Consider the following 17,545-nt stretch of genomic DNA (forward strand, 5'->3'; position numbering starts at 1 on the left):
AATTTAAATCGCATGCACATATCTGCACTTAATTTTGTTTATCTGTCAGAAATAGAGAAAGGCAGTATGCTTTCAGTATGTGGAACCATATAGCAAGCAGGTCAGAAATTACCATTGCTATTTAATATTCGAGTGAAAATGAATGACTATATGTGTGTTTCTGTTATCTGTGTCTCTCATCTAAAACATATTTCTATAGGGAAATACTGATATTTTTTTCTAAGTGGCCTTTGTCGTGTTTTGGCAAATCTTTATATATGACTTTAATTGGATTATCTGTGGAAAAATCTCAGAATGAGGCATGTTTTCTCTCTTCTTTGTCGAATACACGTGATCTTTTTTTAGAGCTGCTCCCACAGTCAGACCATTTGACTGTGTTTATGGATAGGAAACAGGAGCAGATGATCTGAACTGCTTTGATTTTCTCCCAAAGTAAACATCCGTCATAATATTTCTACTCGTAGAATGCAGGCTTCTCACCTATGAAATTCCAAGCTCACTTGCCGTCACATCAGATGAACTTTCAAATTTTTGTGATACCTGTGATGAGTTAATCCATGCGTACACAGGCACCTCCTCCAGAAATCCTGTAGCTCTAACAGCTGTCACACATCGTCTCCACCCCCTGCCCACTGGGCAATGATTTTGGATTTTGGAATGTATTTTCCCGACGTGTTGTGTTAATAAAGGTGTTGATTGCAGTGACTGTCTTGATGTCCTGTTTGAATGTTGTAGCTAATGATTTTTCATATTGTATGCAGGGGGAAAGTCTGTGTTCTTTTAAACGACTCTCCAGTTTTTATAAACATATTTTTCTTCTTCAAAAAAGTATGGATGAAGTATCGCTTAAAAATACGTCTCAGATAAGCACCTCTTCAGCAGTTGCATGTTCTCATCAGTCCAGTGCTGGGCGCATCATTGTGCCTAGGCTAGAGTATCGCCAGTCCTCCGGGCCCATGACCTTTGTGTCATAAAGGACAGCTGTGTTTTCAGTATTGACTGGTCTTTGTTTTCTGGCAAAACAATTCGTAGTTCATTTTCTGATAACTATACATATGGTATTTGTATTTTAATTAAAAGACCGTTATTATGTCTGATTCTTATAAGCAGGAATTCATTATAAGGACACTTCTCATTTCCTTGAAATGTTCCCTTTCCTTTCTTCCAGGGTTCTTAAATTGAAGGAGCCAGTTAAATGATGTGCTTTGGGGAGTTAATTTTTGGCACCATATGTCTCTAAAAATGATTTAATTTTATGTAAAGCATGTTTGCAATGATGTATATATTCTGTCCTGCATAAAGACGATTTAAGAATTTAAAAAAAAACAACAACACTAGTCTACAGTCGTTTTAACACAGTAACATACAATGTGTGTATAATCTTACAAAAATTTGTTTATTTAGATTAATATATTTTTAATATCTGAGCTCTATTATTGCTTTTTAAAACTTTGACTTAGCGAAGCATCTTTATGATATAAACATGGCTATCATAAAAATGTTACTGCCATGATTCTTATTAGAGATTTGAACTTCTGATTTGATAATGGTTAGAAAATTTAAATCACAAAAACAAAATTGTAGTCTAAGCTTGAGCGCTGCCTGGTGTGGCTCAGCTCATTGAGTGCCATCCCATGCACCAAGAGGTAGCCAGTTCGATTCCTGGTCAGGGCACATGCCCATGTTGTGGGCTTGACCCCTGTGCAGGGCGTGCAGGAGGCAATCAATTGATGTTTCACTCTCATATCAATGTTTATTCTCTCTCTCTCTCTCTCTCTCTCTCTCTCTCTCTCTCTCTCTCTCCCCCCATTCTGCTCTCTCTAAAATTAATGAAAACATATTTTAAAAAATAAAGACTAACTTGAGGAATTATAAAAAACTTTCTCCAAAAGTTTTATCAATCAGTTTACATATCCTTGTGCCCCTAATTCTAGCATATTAAGATTCTCATAAAAATATTATATATGTCTATCTTCAACTTAGTATGAAATAAGTTATAAAGTTACTATTCAACAATTATATGAAGTATGTGAGCAGACGGGAGGAAAACCAAAATCCTTAGCCAATTTAATGAAGCAGCTGGGAGTAATAACTCCTTTCATATTGATGTGAACTCTTAATATTTTGGATTGTTCTCTTATTATAAGTAACATCACACTTAGTTGATACCTAACAAAAATCCTATTGTACAGAAAAACCATTTTTATATTTTAGCAAATGGTCTGGTATAATAGGTAAATTCCCTAAAAGTAAATAATTCCAACCCACAAAATATGGAGGATGCTTTTCTTGTAAATCTGTTAGTTTAATCTTGAGTTGTGTGTTGCTTTAAATTGAAACAACTAAATATACAGAATGAGGTGTAAGCTATAAAAGGAAATAAGTTTTGTGGTAAACTTACCTGTACCGTTACCAGCTTTGCACGTCTTGCCATCCGCCTTCTCTGCTTTGGATGTTTAAACCAGTGTGGACGCACACAAGCGCTCTGTCCGCCTATTCCTAATACTATTTCCCTCCTCCTCTCTCTGAGTCAGCCGCCGGCCTTCTTTTAGTGTTTATCATCCCGTTTGCGTTTTCAGTACCGTTTTCAGGTAGTAGCTAATTTAAAATATAAACTATTCTCATGTTTCATTTATATAAATGTTATGCCATGCATGTCCCTGGCAGCTTTCGTGTATTTATTTTAAATGTTAGGATTCATTTAGGTTGTGATCATACCACAGTGTATTTTTTCATTAATCAAGTGTAGACAATCAGATTGCTCCCAGACCTTCACTATTGTCAGCAGTGCTGTAAATGAACCCTTTTTATTGCTTTCATGAGAACATGGATGGCCATGGCTGAGAGCAGTGTCCCCGCCTTGGGCCTGCGCCAGGCCACCTGAGGTCTTGTGGCAGCAGTTTCTGAAGGACTGTATTTCCAACAGGTCTGGGGTGACACTGCCCTGCTGCTCCCGGGAACCAGCGGTATAGCATGTGTAGGTGTAGATATAACTGCTGGCCCAAAGGGGAGCATCTTCAATACATAATGGAAAGTTGCTCTCCAAACTCTTTGCTTAAAATCATACACAGATTTGAACAGTATTTGAAAATTTTGTGGTTTTTTTCTCCTATCTTTACCAGCAATAGGTGCAGAACGTTTATTTATTTATTTATTTTTAAATAATTGCTGCCCAGCCAGTGTGGTTCAGTGGTTGAGCATTGACCTATAAGCCAGGTTACAGGCATGATCCCCATTGTGAGGCATGTAGGAGGCAGCTGATCAATGATTCTCTCTCATCATCGATGTTTCTCTCTCTCCTTCTCCCTGCCTCTCTGAAATCAATAAAAATTATATTGAAAAATAATAATTGTCAATCTGATGAGTATGAAGTACATTTATTTGTAATTTATATTGAGGTTAAACATGTTTTTATCTTTACAGACCAAATTGCTTTCCTTTTCTGTGGATCACCTTCTGGTGTCATTTGCCCATTTTTTATGGCATATTGTGTACATTTTTCCCGTATTGATTTGTAGGGGCTCTTTCTGTGTTACAGAATTAATTTTTGACAGCTATTCATTTTATTAATGCCTTCTCTAAACCAGTGGATTATTTTGTTAATGTTTAAACTTTTAAACTTTCATGTTATTAAATTTATTAATTCTTTCCTTTAGAACTGATGTTAATCTTTTGTTTAAGTCCTTCTCCTCCTAAAGATCATGAAGCTATTTTATCATATTTTCTTTCAAAAAATTTAAAGTTTAGCTTTCTCATTTTAGTCCATCTCATTTTGTTTCTGTGCATATTGTGAGTTAAAGATAAAAATTTTATTTTAGACCTTGTGTAGGGAAAACTAATCATGCCATCCCTTCTCCCTGATATGAATGCTATTTCTGTTACATTTCCAATTTCTATATTTCACCTGAATGTCTCTCTTTTCTGATCAAGTGTTTATCCTTTCCAATGCTGATATCTTAGTTCCTATAGCTTTAAGACAAGTTTTACATATTGCCTGTCAAATTATTTGAACTTGTTCTCCTCTTTCACAAGTGTCCTAGCTATTCCCCGTTCTTTGTTCCTCCATATACATTTTAGATCAAGTCCCATAAAACCTGATAAGATTGTAGACTACTTTGTGAAAAATTGACATGCCCTTGACACTATTTTTTCATTTGTGGAATACTACATCTCTCCGCTTATTCTTTTTTTATATTTTTCAAAGATGTTTTTTAACTGTCTCTATAAAATCTCACATATTCTTTGATAAATTGAAACCTAGATACCTCACATTTTATATTGTGATTATGAATAGCATTTTAAAAATGACAATTCAAAATTGGTTATTACTGATTTCAAAATGGTATTGATGTCTTTAAATGTTGATCTTGTAGGCAAAATAGTTCCTACATTCGTCAGAATCATTATCTCTTATTGATGGTTTGTAGAGCCTCTTGAGTTTTCAGTGTAGACATTCTTTCTAACTCTTATACCTATCTTTTTTCTTTTCTTTTTTTACTGCTTTGGCCAGAATCTACAGTTTTAAATAGAGGTATTGATTTCTGACATCCTTATTTTATTTTTCCTGGCATTCATGGGAATGTTTCTAAAGTGTCTCTATTTAGTAAACTATTTGTAGGGAGTTTTTGATTTATAGCCTTTATGAGATTAAATAAATTTCCTCCTGTTCCTATAACTAGATAATTTTTCATTGTTGATTGGTTTTGTTCAGTGTTGATTCATATCAACTTCTTTTGGGGATGATTATTTTCTCTTTAATATATTGATGTGTTACATGAAAATATTTGTTGATAATGAACCATTTTTAAATTTCTGGAACTATTAAATTATAGTCCCTATTTACTGTCTTCAATTAAAATAATGAGCTCCTAGATGCTACAAACTATATTTCATCAATCAATAGGTAATTATTAATCACCCTCTTATTACTAATAAATCATTTTCAGTTTCAGGCTTAAGCCAGTGAGTTAGAAGAGCACTTTACTTTCCAGTCAGAAAATAGGGAGGGTCAGTTCTCCCCTCTGTCGGCAAAGGGAGTTAAGAATCTATTGTTAACTGTGCTGCGTAACAAGTGGCCCCAAACTCGAGCAGCTTAAACCAACCAACATTTATTTTCTCACCAAGTTTCTGAGGGCCAGGCATCAGGAGCTGCTTAGCTGGGTGATGCTGGCGTGGGGTCTCCCACCGAGGTCGCAGTGCAGTTGTAGGTCAGGCGGAGCCACCTGAAGAGGCTGGGCGTCTGCTTCCAAGATGATGCACAGGCTGTCGGCCAAAACTAGCTTCCGTTCCTCCCCATGTGGGTCTTTCCACAGAGCCGGTCACCGAACATGGGAGCTGGCTTCCCCCAGCTCAAAGGATCTAATTCTAGAAACAGAGAAAACCCAGGACAGAAGCCATCAGAAAGAGAGAGAGAGAGATAGAGAGAGAGAGAGAGAGAGAGAGAGAGAGAGAGAGAGAGAGAGATGAAAGTGGCATACTATCCCTTCTGCTGTATTCTGTTCTTTTCAAGAAAAGAAAGTGCCTAAGTCCAGCCCACACTCAAGGGCACGAATTCTGTTTCACTTCTTAAAGAATGCTATTGCTATTTTTAAAATCACACCTATGAACACTTTTTTCTCAGACACAGTAAGCAACAGATATACTTCAGCTCTGTTTCCCCCCTTTCTTCCGCATTGCGTCCCAATTGTCCCTTGAGGCTAGATACAGTAAGGCTTTACTTTATTTGTGTCTCTCATAATGTAAACCAGAAAATTGTACGCTGCAACCCGGCCCTGGAAAATACCTAAAAAGGTGATGCTTTGACATTTTTAATTTCAATACTGAGCACATGGGAAAGGTGTACGGCAATATTTTGGTACTAATCTATCTAATAATAGAGTAGTATGCAAATCATCACTCCGCTACACTCACAAGCCACGCCCGCCAGCCACGCCCACCATTCAATCTGAGTGAGTATGCAATTAAACTGAAAACATGGCCGCAGCCCCGCCCCCCAGCCTCTCCAGGTCTCTGGGAGTCAGAGAAGTCAGGCGCCAGCGCCTGAGGCTGGCTACAGCCACAGAGACCAAGAAGCTGCCCGTCCCATGATCCCAGGCTGCAGCCAGCCTCAGAAGCCTCAGGTCCGCCTGCCCAACACGTCCTGGGGAGACGGAGAAACCGGGCCCCAGCGCCTGAGGCTGGCTGCAGCCACGGAGACCAAGAAGCTGCCTGCCCCGTGATCTCAGGCCTCAGCCAGCTGGAGAAGCGGTTCACCCCACGTCCTGGGGGAGACAAGAAACCAGGTGCCAGTGCCTGAGGCTGGCTGCAGCCCGGGAGATGAAGAAGCCGCCTGCCCTGTGATCCCAGGCTGCAGCCAGCAGCAGAAACCTCAGGTCCGCCTGCCCCACCTCCTGGGGGAGACTGAGAAACCCGGCCTCAGCGCCTGAGGCTGGCTGTGACCTGGGAGATGAAGAAGCCGCCTGCCCCGTGATCCCAAGCCGCAGCCAGCTGGAGAAGCCGCCCTCCCCAAGTCCTGGGGGAGACAAGAAACCGGGTGCCAGTACCTGAGGGTGGATGCGATCTGGGAGATGAAGAAGCCACTTGCCCTATGATCCCAGGCTACAGCCAGCTGGAGAAGCTGCCCACCCCATGTCCACCCGCCCCACGTCCTGGGAGAGATGGAGAAACCGGCACCAGTACCTGAGGCTGGCTGCAGCCCAGGAGATGGAGAAGCCGCCCACCCTGCGGTCCTGGGCACCAGTACCTGTGGCTGGCTGTGGCCTGGGAGACAGAGAAGCCGCCCACCCTGCGGTCCTGGGCATCAGTAACTGCGGCTGGCTGTGGCCTGGGAGACAGAGAAGCCGCCCACCCTGCAGTCCCGGGCACCAGCACCTGCGGCTGGCTGTGGCCTGGGAGACAGAGAAGCCACCCACCCTGCAGTCCTGGGCACCAGCACCTGCGGCTGGCTGTGGCCTGGGAGACAGAGAAGCCACCCACCCTGCGGACCTGGGCACCAGTAACTGTGGCTGGCTGTGGCCTGGGAGACAGAGAAGCCGCTCACCCTGTGGTCCAGGTGCCAGCACCTGCAGCTGGCTACAGCATGGTAGATGGAGAATCCGCCCACCCTGCAGTCCCGGGCACCAGCACCTGTGGCTGGCTGTGGCCTGGGAGACAAAGAAGCCGCCCACCCTGCAGTCCTGGGCGCCAGCACTTGCAGCTGCAGCACAGGCGAAGCCCCCTGTCCACCATCCCCTAAGGCTGCAGCCAGCCTGGGTGCCTATGGCTGACCAGAGGGAGAGAAGCCCGGATCCTGGGTGCCTGTGGTCAGCTGGAGGAGGGAATCCTGGGTACCAGGTGTGGGCCGAGGCAGAGGTAGTTAGGGGCAATCAAGCCAGCAGGGGAGCAGTTAAGGACAATCAGGCTGGTAGGCAGAAGCAGTTAGGGGCAATCAGGCAGGCAGGTGAGCGGTTAGGAGCCAGCAGTTCTGAATTGTGAGAGGGATGTCCAACTGCTGGTTATCCCATGAGGGGTCCCAGATTGGAGAGGGTGCAGGCCAGGCTGAGGGACACACTCCCCGCTGCCCCCCCCCCCCGTGCACGAATTTCGTGCACCGGGCCTCTAGTACTAGTATGGTTATGGATAAGCCCTAATATTTTTGAAACTTGTACTAGTAATTAGAATATAAAATAGTGTCATTTTATTCTTCTTTTAATTTTTACATGCATAACAGCAAAAAATAACATAAATCTAGATTCATGTAATGAGAGGTTTTGTGTGTCATAATATATGCATTATAACATTAGTATTAAATCCAGGTTTATGTGACATAAAAGAGTTAGCAATTATAATGAGTTTATATAGGCAAGCAAAATAACTGGAATTAAAAACAGAATTCGTATAATCTAGAGTTTTAAATAGGAAATGGAGAGTCATTCTTGAACGTCAACACATTAATTTCCCCTGCTTTACTGTCAAGCAGTATCAACTCTAAAATCTTAATGAATGTCATGGGAGCCTCATCAAATCTACGGAACATATTTTTACCAAATATATAGACGTATATTGTATACAGTGTTCACAAATGTATATTTTATGCATTGCTCACTTGGACACAAGATCTCCAACTCTCCGTATCTCTCCACACCCTGTCAGAGTGGACATTGATTGGTTTTTCTCTTCATGAATAGGTACATAGAGATCAGTATCTTGAACGAAGGATCGGTGGATTCCACCTTTGGGCTTCCTTCCGCAAGGAGCTCAAGAAGCAAGTACGAGAGCCAGGCTTCGCCAGGCTCCTGCCCATTCAAACTGGTCAGAATCCACTGCCAGAAAGCGCTTCCGATTCCTTTTTGCCACTGCCAATGGCTCAGAGCACACACCAACTGTGTCCTGACCCGGCTCTCCTGATAAAATGCAATCTCCTCGCTCTCTCTTTCATAAAACAAAATTGAGGGCAATTGAGGATCTTTTTCTAAATGACTTTTCCTGTTCTAATATGCTCCTTTGTAGCGCATTGAGAATATGTCCATTCTCTGCCAGAGTTCTTGCAATATTTGTTTGGGGCTAAGCAGCAGCTCAGTTTACCTGCCAATGGCTCCAAATTCCATCATGGCAAGTAAACCCAGTGCATTTGTGTCCCTTTTTGTTTCTCCACCACTTCCTCCCACACCCCGCCTCACCTTCTCTAACTTCCGGGCCAGAGGGCAGGAAAGGGACCATTTTAAGAATAGATGATTGTATTCCAGGAATGCAGTCATCGGAGTGTTTCATTCCACAAACACTGGGCTAATTGAGGTGGAGAGATCAAAAGCATTCCAGTTCCTTTGGTTTCCACCTAATTTCTGCCATCACCGGCAGGATGCGTATCCTTTGTGTGTGTCTCTCTATTACTGATTTATTTTTCTCATGTCCCACTAATTAATAAGTTCCTGGAAGTCTTCATTTTTGCCACTAAATTTTTCCGAGTTCACTTTATTGAATTATTTTTAATAAGTATTTCTTGAGTGACCAGTGTCCGCTGACATATTGTTACTGGGCTTTTATCAGACCCACTTTCCAAATATAGTTGTCATCGCGGCCAATTCTTTGTCAGCCATCTTTCTTGGCATCTTAAATATTTTCTCTACATATTATTAATCATTTTTTATATGTATGTTCCATCATCATGTATGTGTGTATATGTGACTTTTACTGGATGCTGTTCTTTTCTCAAGAATTCCTTCATGGTGTTTTTTTCCTTTTCTGGTTCTTTTTCCAGGAGACTATAGATTTCCCAAAAAATATCTTTTTTGAGATACTATTCTTTCTTAGTTGATACTTAAGGAACTTCTCTACTTAAGCAGCTGCAGTTAATATTTGCATATAGACTAATTAAAGGCCTTTGTAGCTACCTCAAGCTAGAATGCAGAAAACTGTGTGAGCGGGACTTACTGTCCACAGCCGCTGCTCCTCCTGTGAGTGTGCATGTGGGAAGCATTGCCACTCAGTTCCCTTTGGTTGGTGAGCTCCCCCTTGCAATACCTCCCACAGGTTGAAGCTCTGCCACTTGAAAGCTTTACCTTCCCTTTAAGGTGTTCCTCTAAAGCTCATCTTTCTCTCATTTGCCTTTTGTTGTGTTTGTGGGTACCATAATAATTGTGTGATACATGGACGAAGATGTCCTAATGTCTTAATGAGTATATTAAGGTAAAGAATACCTTCCCCTCATTGGCTGTCAGAGTTGGCAGAAAAATATTTCAACATCATATTGAAACTATTAAAACATTTTCTGTAAATGTATGTTAAAATATTATAGAAGTTAAAATTTATATTGCCAAATGTTCTCTTCAAGTGATGTTACTCCTCAACTCAATAGCCTAAATTATTGGGTATGCCCATAAACTAATTCCAGGTAATGTATTGAAGCATTTAGCAAGCTGAAATATTTATAGTTTTTAAGGTTATACTTTCTTCCTAAATTAACTAATTAACCAAGAATAGAGACTTCATTTTACTGTGAGCCAACTTACATTAATACCTATGTGTTGCTTATTATAATGCATAGTGAAAATAATAATAATAAACCACACGCAACACCAGGTAACTTCTTAAAAAGTGTTATTTGTAAGTAAACTGTTTTATTAAAGTATGCATATAGAAAGTATACAAGTTATACGTGCACTGTTCGATGCAGTTTCACAAAGGATCCCTTACTTTCAGCCAGTACCCAGATCAATAAGAGAACACACAATAGCTTTATTTTATGACATGTTTTATTCTGTTATGAAGAAATGCTTGATAAGAAATTTTTGGTGTTTATTATTCTACAAAACACACTAAAAAATCAACATAAACAATTATCCACACTATCAAAATCCAAACGAGGTTTCAGTGACAGAATATATTACATGTAAATTTTATATGGATTTTATTTACCATTAATTTGTATCGAATTTACTTCTCTGAAAATAACCTAATTATAGCATTTCTGCTTGGTGTGACTGTGCTAACTGTGGAAGAACAAATGTTGTCTTGATTGAACTTCTGTGCTTTATGTTGGTTGGTGTTATAATAAATTTCCAAAAGGTATGGAATGCCCTCCTCCCCCGCCCCCTGGGGAAGTCTCCCTTTCTCCGGATAGACTCCGTGGTAAACGTTGCTTCCACTGCACTTTGCTGCAGTGAGATGTTTCCATGCCACGCAGTCAGAGGGAGGTAGATTAATAGGGACTTCTAGCTGGAAATTTCTTCCTGTTATTGTTCTCCCCCAGCAGTTGATAGCTGAGTTAATTCTCTTTAGTTTTGTCACGCTCCGAAGCACACATCGCCAAGCCATGGTAAGCTTTATGAGGAGGAAAAGAAGCAATGGTGTCCATCAAAGTCTCCAAGTCGCATTTTTAAACTTTGGCTTGACCTGATGTGCCATTCAAAACAGCTTTCAAAGATTTTTTTTTTAAAAGAAAGGTTCAATATGTCCCGAGGCTATCGGTTTTGAGTTAAACTGGGTGAAGGAGAAATATTTTACTCATCAGCTTTGCAGTCACAGAGTTTGCCTCAGCTAGAACAAAACTGCTGAGGCATTTAGAGAAAATTAACCCCCCATCCTGGCGGCCAGATGTGACTGGTTTCTGATGAGTGCACATGAGTGGGCTGAAAAGCCAGGAGACTGTGAAATTCCTGTCGGGTCCGCCCGCTGCAGAGTGGGCTATTGACTGCCTTCTATATTTCCCTCCATCATTCTTCTTGAACACTGCCATTAATTTCCTCTCCTGCTCTGACTTGTGTTCCTCCCCCGCCCCCTTCCCTTCAGCTCTGTCAGCTGCAGAGACAGATACACAAGACGTGGGAGAAGTACCTCAAACTGGTGGTCCTCTACAGCCGGATGAGGCTGGCCCAGTTCCAGGCAGAATCTCAGGAGAACATTCAGAAAATCTTAGCTGTGCAGGTAGGTGATTGCAGGGAAGGAGGAGGCAACATCGCTTTGATCTAGATTGAAAAGCAAACGATGGGTAGTGTGATGAAGCATTTACACCACATCCCACCAGAGTTTTATACATTTTTAACCTCTTTAATAAACTGCGATGGCGTGAAGGATGAATTCAGTAAGTTAGCGTATACACCACGCACACTTTGGGGGAAAAGGAGAATGAACTTAGTTCTCACAAACCTCGGGATGGATTTTAATAAATACATTTGGTACAAATATACATTTTCAAATCCTCAGGCTTTGCAGATGGGTCTCAGCTGTTTAAAAGATACTGTCAACTGTTGCCTTGTGTTCCTTTTGTGTGAAATGTGCAGTGAAAATGACACTCGCATTTATTTAACTGTTTTCTTTCCCCTTCCATTTTGCAAGAGGCTTGTTCCTCTAAGATCTGGAGATGACTATGTGAGAAATAAGCAATTTGGCATTCGAATGTAAATATGGTTCCAGAGGCTGTGAAATGTTACTATTCCTCCGTCCCAGTAAAAACTTTCAGTGGCTCAATTGTCTTACCGTATTTTCCGGCATATAAGACAACTTTTTAACCGAGGAAAATCTATACGCCCAGTCGTCTTATACGCCGGAAAATAGGTAAATTAAAACCCTGATCTATTTTAGAAACCCATATTGACTATGTGAAGACTATTTTATTAAAGGTACTTAAATCTTTTCAAATTAATATTTTACTCTTGGAAATGTTACAGTGTTATAAAACATGGCCTCCCAAAGCAAAACCCACATCACCTTGTTCTATTAAAAAGCAAAAAAAACCTTTTATTGAGAAAACTCCATGCTGTTCTCCACAGTGGCTGCACCAGTCTGCATTCCCACCAGCAGTGCACGAGGGTTCCTTTTTCTCCCCATCCTCGCCAGCACTTGTCCTTTGTTGATTTGTTGATGGTAGCCATTCTGACAGGTGTGAGATGGTACCTCATTGTCGTTTTGAATTGCATCTCTCGGATGATTAGTGACTTTGAGCATGTTTTCATATGTCTCTTGGCCTTCTGTATGTCCTCTTTTGAAAGTGTCTATTTAGGTCCTTTGCCCATTTTTATATTGGATTGTTTATCTTCCTTTTGTTAAGAAGTATGAGTCCCCTATAAATTTTGGAGATTAGGCCCTTATTGGATATAACATTGGCAAATATGTTCTCCCATGCAGTGGGCTTTCTTTTTTTTAAAATATATTTATTTATTTATTTATTTATTTTTACATTTTATTGATTTTTTACAGAGAGGAAGGGAGAGGGATAGAGAGCTAGAAACATCGATGAGAGAGAATCATCGACCAGCTGCCTCCTGCACACCCCCTACCAGGGATGTGCCCACAGCCAATGTACATGCCCTTGACCGGAATCGAACCTGGGACCTTTCAGTCCGCAGACCGACGCTCTATCCACTGAGCCAAACCGGTTTCGGCAGTGGGCTTTCTTGTTGTTTTGTTGATGGTTTCTTTTGCTGTGCAGAAGCTTTTTGTTTTGATGTAGTCCCATTTGTTTATTTTCTCTTTAGTTTCCATTGTCCTAGGAGCTGTATCGGTAAAGCTATTGCTAAGACATATGTCTGATATTTTGCTGCCTATGGATTCTTCTAAGATTTTTATGGTTTCCCATCTTACATATAAGTCCTTTATCCATTTTGAGTTGATTTTTGTGTATGGTATAAGTTGGTGATCTAGTTTCATTTTTTTGCATGTATCTGTCCAATTTTCCCAACACCATTTATTGAAGAGACTGTCTTGACTCCATTGTATGCTCTTGCCACCTTTGTCAAATATTAATTGAGCATAGTGGTTTGGGTCGATTTCTGGGTTCTCTATTCTGTTCCATTGGTCTATACGTCTGTTCTTGTGCCAGTACCAGGCAGTTTTGAGAACAGTGGCTTTGTAATATAGCTTGATATCTGGTATTGTGATCAATGTGGGGGTTGGGGGGAGGAGACTTATGTAATACTTTAAACAATAAAAAATTTAAGTTTTAAAAAAAAAAGCAAAAAAAAAAATAGAAGTATCTGTTGATAGAAAACAAAAAATATATGTTCATTTATTCTCAAAGAACACAAGGAGATGCTATCATAGTGCCCCATTTATGGAAGAGGAGACGGAAACACGTGGAGAGGACATATTTAGGCAATAGGAGGCCTGCTCTTAACCAGGGTCCTTGGGCAGTTTTCTGTGTCTCCGTTACTGAGATTAAATAATCTCAGAGGAAGATAGTGAAAGACACAAGATAAAGTAAGATCTTTCTTAAGCCTACAGATAACAGGCTGACCAATTTAGGTTTGATATTCCAGGAATGCTTTGAACATTCAGTAAATAATTCTTGGCCATTTTTCAAACCAATTGCTAAAATTTTGGCATGTACTTTTTAGGGATTTCTTCTTATTGGTGAGGGGCAGAATTGTGTCTGGACTAATAATAAAACAATAAAATTGACACAAGACTAGATGAACTGGAAGAACATCAATTTAACATTTGTGTATTGGAGATCACAGTATGGTTGGTGCTCAGATCATAAAATGAGGCGCAAAGAAATGATCAAACCAGGCACCTTTCTGTATTATTTTGACAAAGTCATAATAAATTTGAGAAATTGACAGGACAAAGAAAATGCTCATATAAAGGAATCTGAATGAGGTTTTGTTTTTTTTTTTGTTGTTGTTGTTGTGTGTGTGCATGTGTGTGTGTTTTGTTTTGTTTAGTGATGTATGTGGAAAAAAAAATAGTAAATTAGAAAAGAGGCCATAGGAGTTGATTATACAGACTTTTTAGCCCTGAGTTGTTTAACTCTAGTGACAAAGGATGTCTCCCAGGTGCAGTGAGGACACCTTTCACATAAAGGGCTATTTCCTGAATTCAAGGAGACAAAGGTCAAGGTTCCCTTCTGGCCCCAGCTGCTTCTCAAGTAACGTTAAAGTAATCATTATGCCATGGTGGGATATTTTGGGGCAGCCTGTCTTGGGCTCCCACAGTCTCATGGTATTACTATAGCTTAACTTATTAGCTAACAGAGGGGAGTGTACTTAACCCGTAAGAAGTATAAAAATAATACGGTCATTTTGGTATAAAACATAAATTACAGATCCAGTAAACTCAAAGAAGCCCTCAAAAGATATATACATAGAAACCATACCTAGGTACATTGTAGTCAGTTTCTGAAAACTAAAGACAAAAAAATTTGAAGATAAAGATAAAAGCTCAAAGCATTCAGGAAGTAAGAAATAAAAGGTTAACTCTTACATTTCATCTGAAACTATTAAAGCCAGAAAATATATACTGCTGAAAGAAAAAAATGAACCCAGAATTCTCTCTCTAGCAAAAATATCAATTCTGTAGACCTAATTCAACCATGTCAAAAGTTATATTAAATATAAATGGACTAAAAACCCAATTAAAAAAGAGATATAGTCACATTAGCTAAACACATAAGATTCAAGCTTAATTGTCTAAAAATTATACACTTTAAATACAAGACACTGATAGGTTAAAAGTAAAAGGATGGAAAAACACATGGCATGTAACATCAAGCATAATTTGGAAAGGGTATATTAATATCAGACAAATTAAACTTCACAACTAGGAAATTACCAGCGATAAAGAGGTTAATTTTATTAAAAGAGGAATCAATTCATCAGGCACATATACAATCCTAAATGTCTATGCATCTAATTAAAAAAGAAAATTTCAAAAATATATTAAGCAAATATTGAAAAACTTAAAGTAGAAATAAAAATATGCATTACTATGGTTTGAGATTTTAATACTTCCCTCTAGGAATTGATAGAGCATGCAGAAAGAAAATCAGAATATAGAAGAATTGAATAACACTATCACCAACTTGACCTATTTGACATACAGAGCATTCCATTCAACAATAGCTGAATATACGTTATTTTAAGTACATATGGAACATTTCCAAATATGGTCCATACACTGGGTTATAAAACAAGTTCCAATGAATTTAAAAGGATTGAAATAGTGAATAATATGTTTTTTTTACCACAATGGAATTATTAGAAATCAATAACTAACAGGCATTTGAACCCGGCTAGTATGGCTCAGGGGTTGAGCATGGACCCATGAACCAGGAGTCATGGTGCAATTCCCAGTCAGAGCATATACCTGGGTTTCAGGCTGGATCCCCAGTAGGGTGGGTACAGGAGGCAGCTGGTTGATGATTCTCTCTCATCATTGATGTTTTTCTATCTCTCTCTCCCTTTCTTTCTCAGAAATCAATTGAAAAAAAAAACTCACTAAAATAAAACACATAAAAGATATTTGGAAATAAACAAAGGAGAACCTCCATTTAAATATTGATATCTAAGATGGAAATACATTCATTTCACACATATATCAAAATAATGTAGATTCAAGAGGTTAACAAAGCATTTTTCAATGTTAAATTTTCCAAATTAAATAATCTACTTCCTTTATTATGTTAAATAGCATATTAAAACCAAGATGCATTGCTTTTTAAAATTTTTTAAATAAAATAAGCATATCTATAATTGCTTTTATTAGAAAGAGATAAAATTTTATGTGTTCTGATTTTTTCTTGTACTTAAACAAAATAATACTCAGCATCTATATTATGTTTAAATTCACTTTAAACAGGCAGTACATTTTTCAAATGGAGGAGCCATGTCAGTGGTGTGGGGGAGAGGAGTTTTTCAAAGACAGGACTTTAAGTTTGAAAATTAGTGACTAATGGAGCATACCCAGTAGGTATTTTTCATACAACTTAGCATCATCATTATATAATGATGCTGCTTTGATGTGAGTTTAACTCAGACACATGATTTTTCATCCCAGAGTATCAAGATTATAGAACAATGAACAGTACAGTTATAATGAGGAAGATATTAAGATAAAAAAATTTAATAAAATACTAAAGAGATAAAATTTGAAGTAGCCTTGTCATTCACATATGGTGTCAAGTCTACCATAGATAAAGAGAAAATGATGAAGACGAAGAAAATGAGCCCGTAAAACCTTAATGTGGAAATGGGATGTTACAGAGTTTAGATTAAACAAGTCCCATTTTTTTTTTAAATTTCATATAGTGTATACCAAATGAGAACTACAGCATGCATCTCCTTTCTCATTCCAACACAATGAAAGACGTCTTACCTTTGGACTTTTATGCTTGTACAGATCTGCATCTATTACTGTAAGAGGGAAATAATCTGGCATGTTGAGTGAACCTTGACATGAAAACTCTCCCCATTCCTTTCCCTGCAGCATATCCCTCAGTTGGTAAAGGTAATATTTTTCACACTAATTTTGACCTCCCTAAAATGAACTAGAGTCTAGGCAAATATCAGAAATAAATTGGCCTCATCTACACCAATAAAAGAGAAAGGTTCAAATTGACCGTACCTCCGCAATGCTCACCAGTTAATCAGGAGTGAATATGCAAATTAACCTAACAAAGATGGTGGGTTAATTTGCATACACAGGCATGGAGCGAAGACTGAAGGCTCCGCCCGAACGAAGACTGAAGACTGAAGGCTAAAGATTGAAGGCTGAAGGCTCCGCTGCAGCCGGAGCCACGCCTGAAGGCTAAAGGCTTGGCTCCGCTGAAGGCTGAAGGTTTGGCTCCACTGCGGCCCGGGTCCCGAGTGCCAGAGGTAAACCAGTGCCAGCAGCCAGGGGAAGGAAGGCCTATTGCATGAATCTTCATGCAACGGGCCTCTAGTATGTTCATAGAAGGTTGCAGTTTCGTGCATATCTGATGTGTGACTTGTAACAATGCTCTCTGATAGGAGAAGAGGACCTGTTGTCCCAGGTAGGGGGTTTGGTAACTGAGCTGTAGAGAAGAAGCTCAGGGACTTATGCAAACACTCATGATTAACAAGTAACGAATCTTTGGATGAACATCTCATCTACTATGATTTCTACTTTGATCCCTTTCATTTAAAAATCAGACTATGATATCCAGTAACTAGTCACTCCACTAGTAAGAAGGAAGGTCACGGAACCACAGAATTAAAGTCTCCATTAGGGACAGTTAAGTCATACAGAAACATGAAAGGGTGCTGTCATCACATCATGGAATGTATAGCTCTCGGTGTGACTTCCCTGAATATGAACCTGTTCCGCTTATTGT

Source organism: Cnephaeus nilssonii (genome assembly GCF_951640355.1).
Source record: "Cnephaeus nilssonii genome assembly, chromosome: 11".
In the NCBI taxonomy this organism is placed as follows: Eukaryota; Metazoa; Chordata; class Mammalia; order Chiroptera; family Vespertilionidae; genus Cnephaeus; species Cnephaeus nilssonii.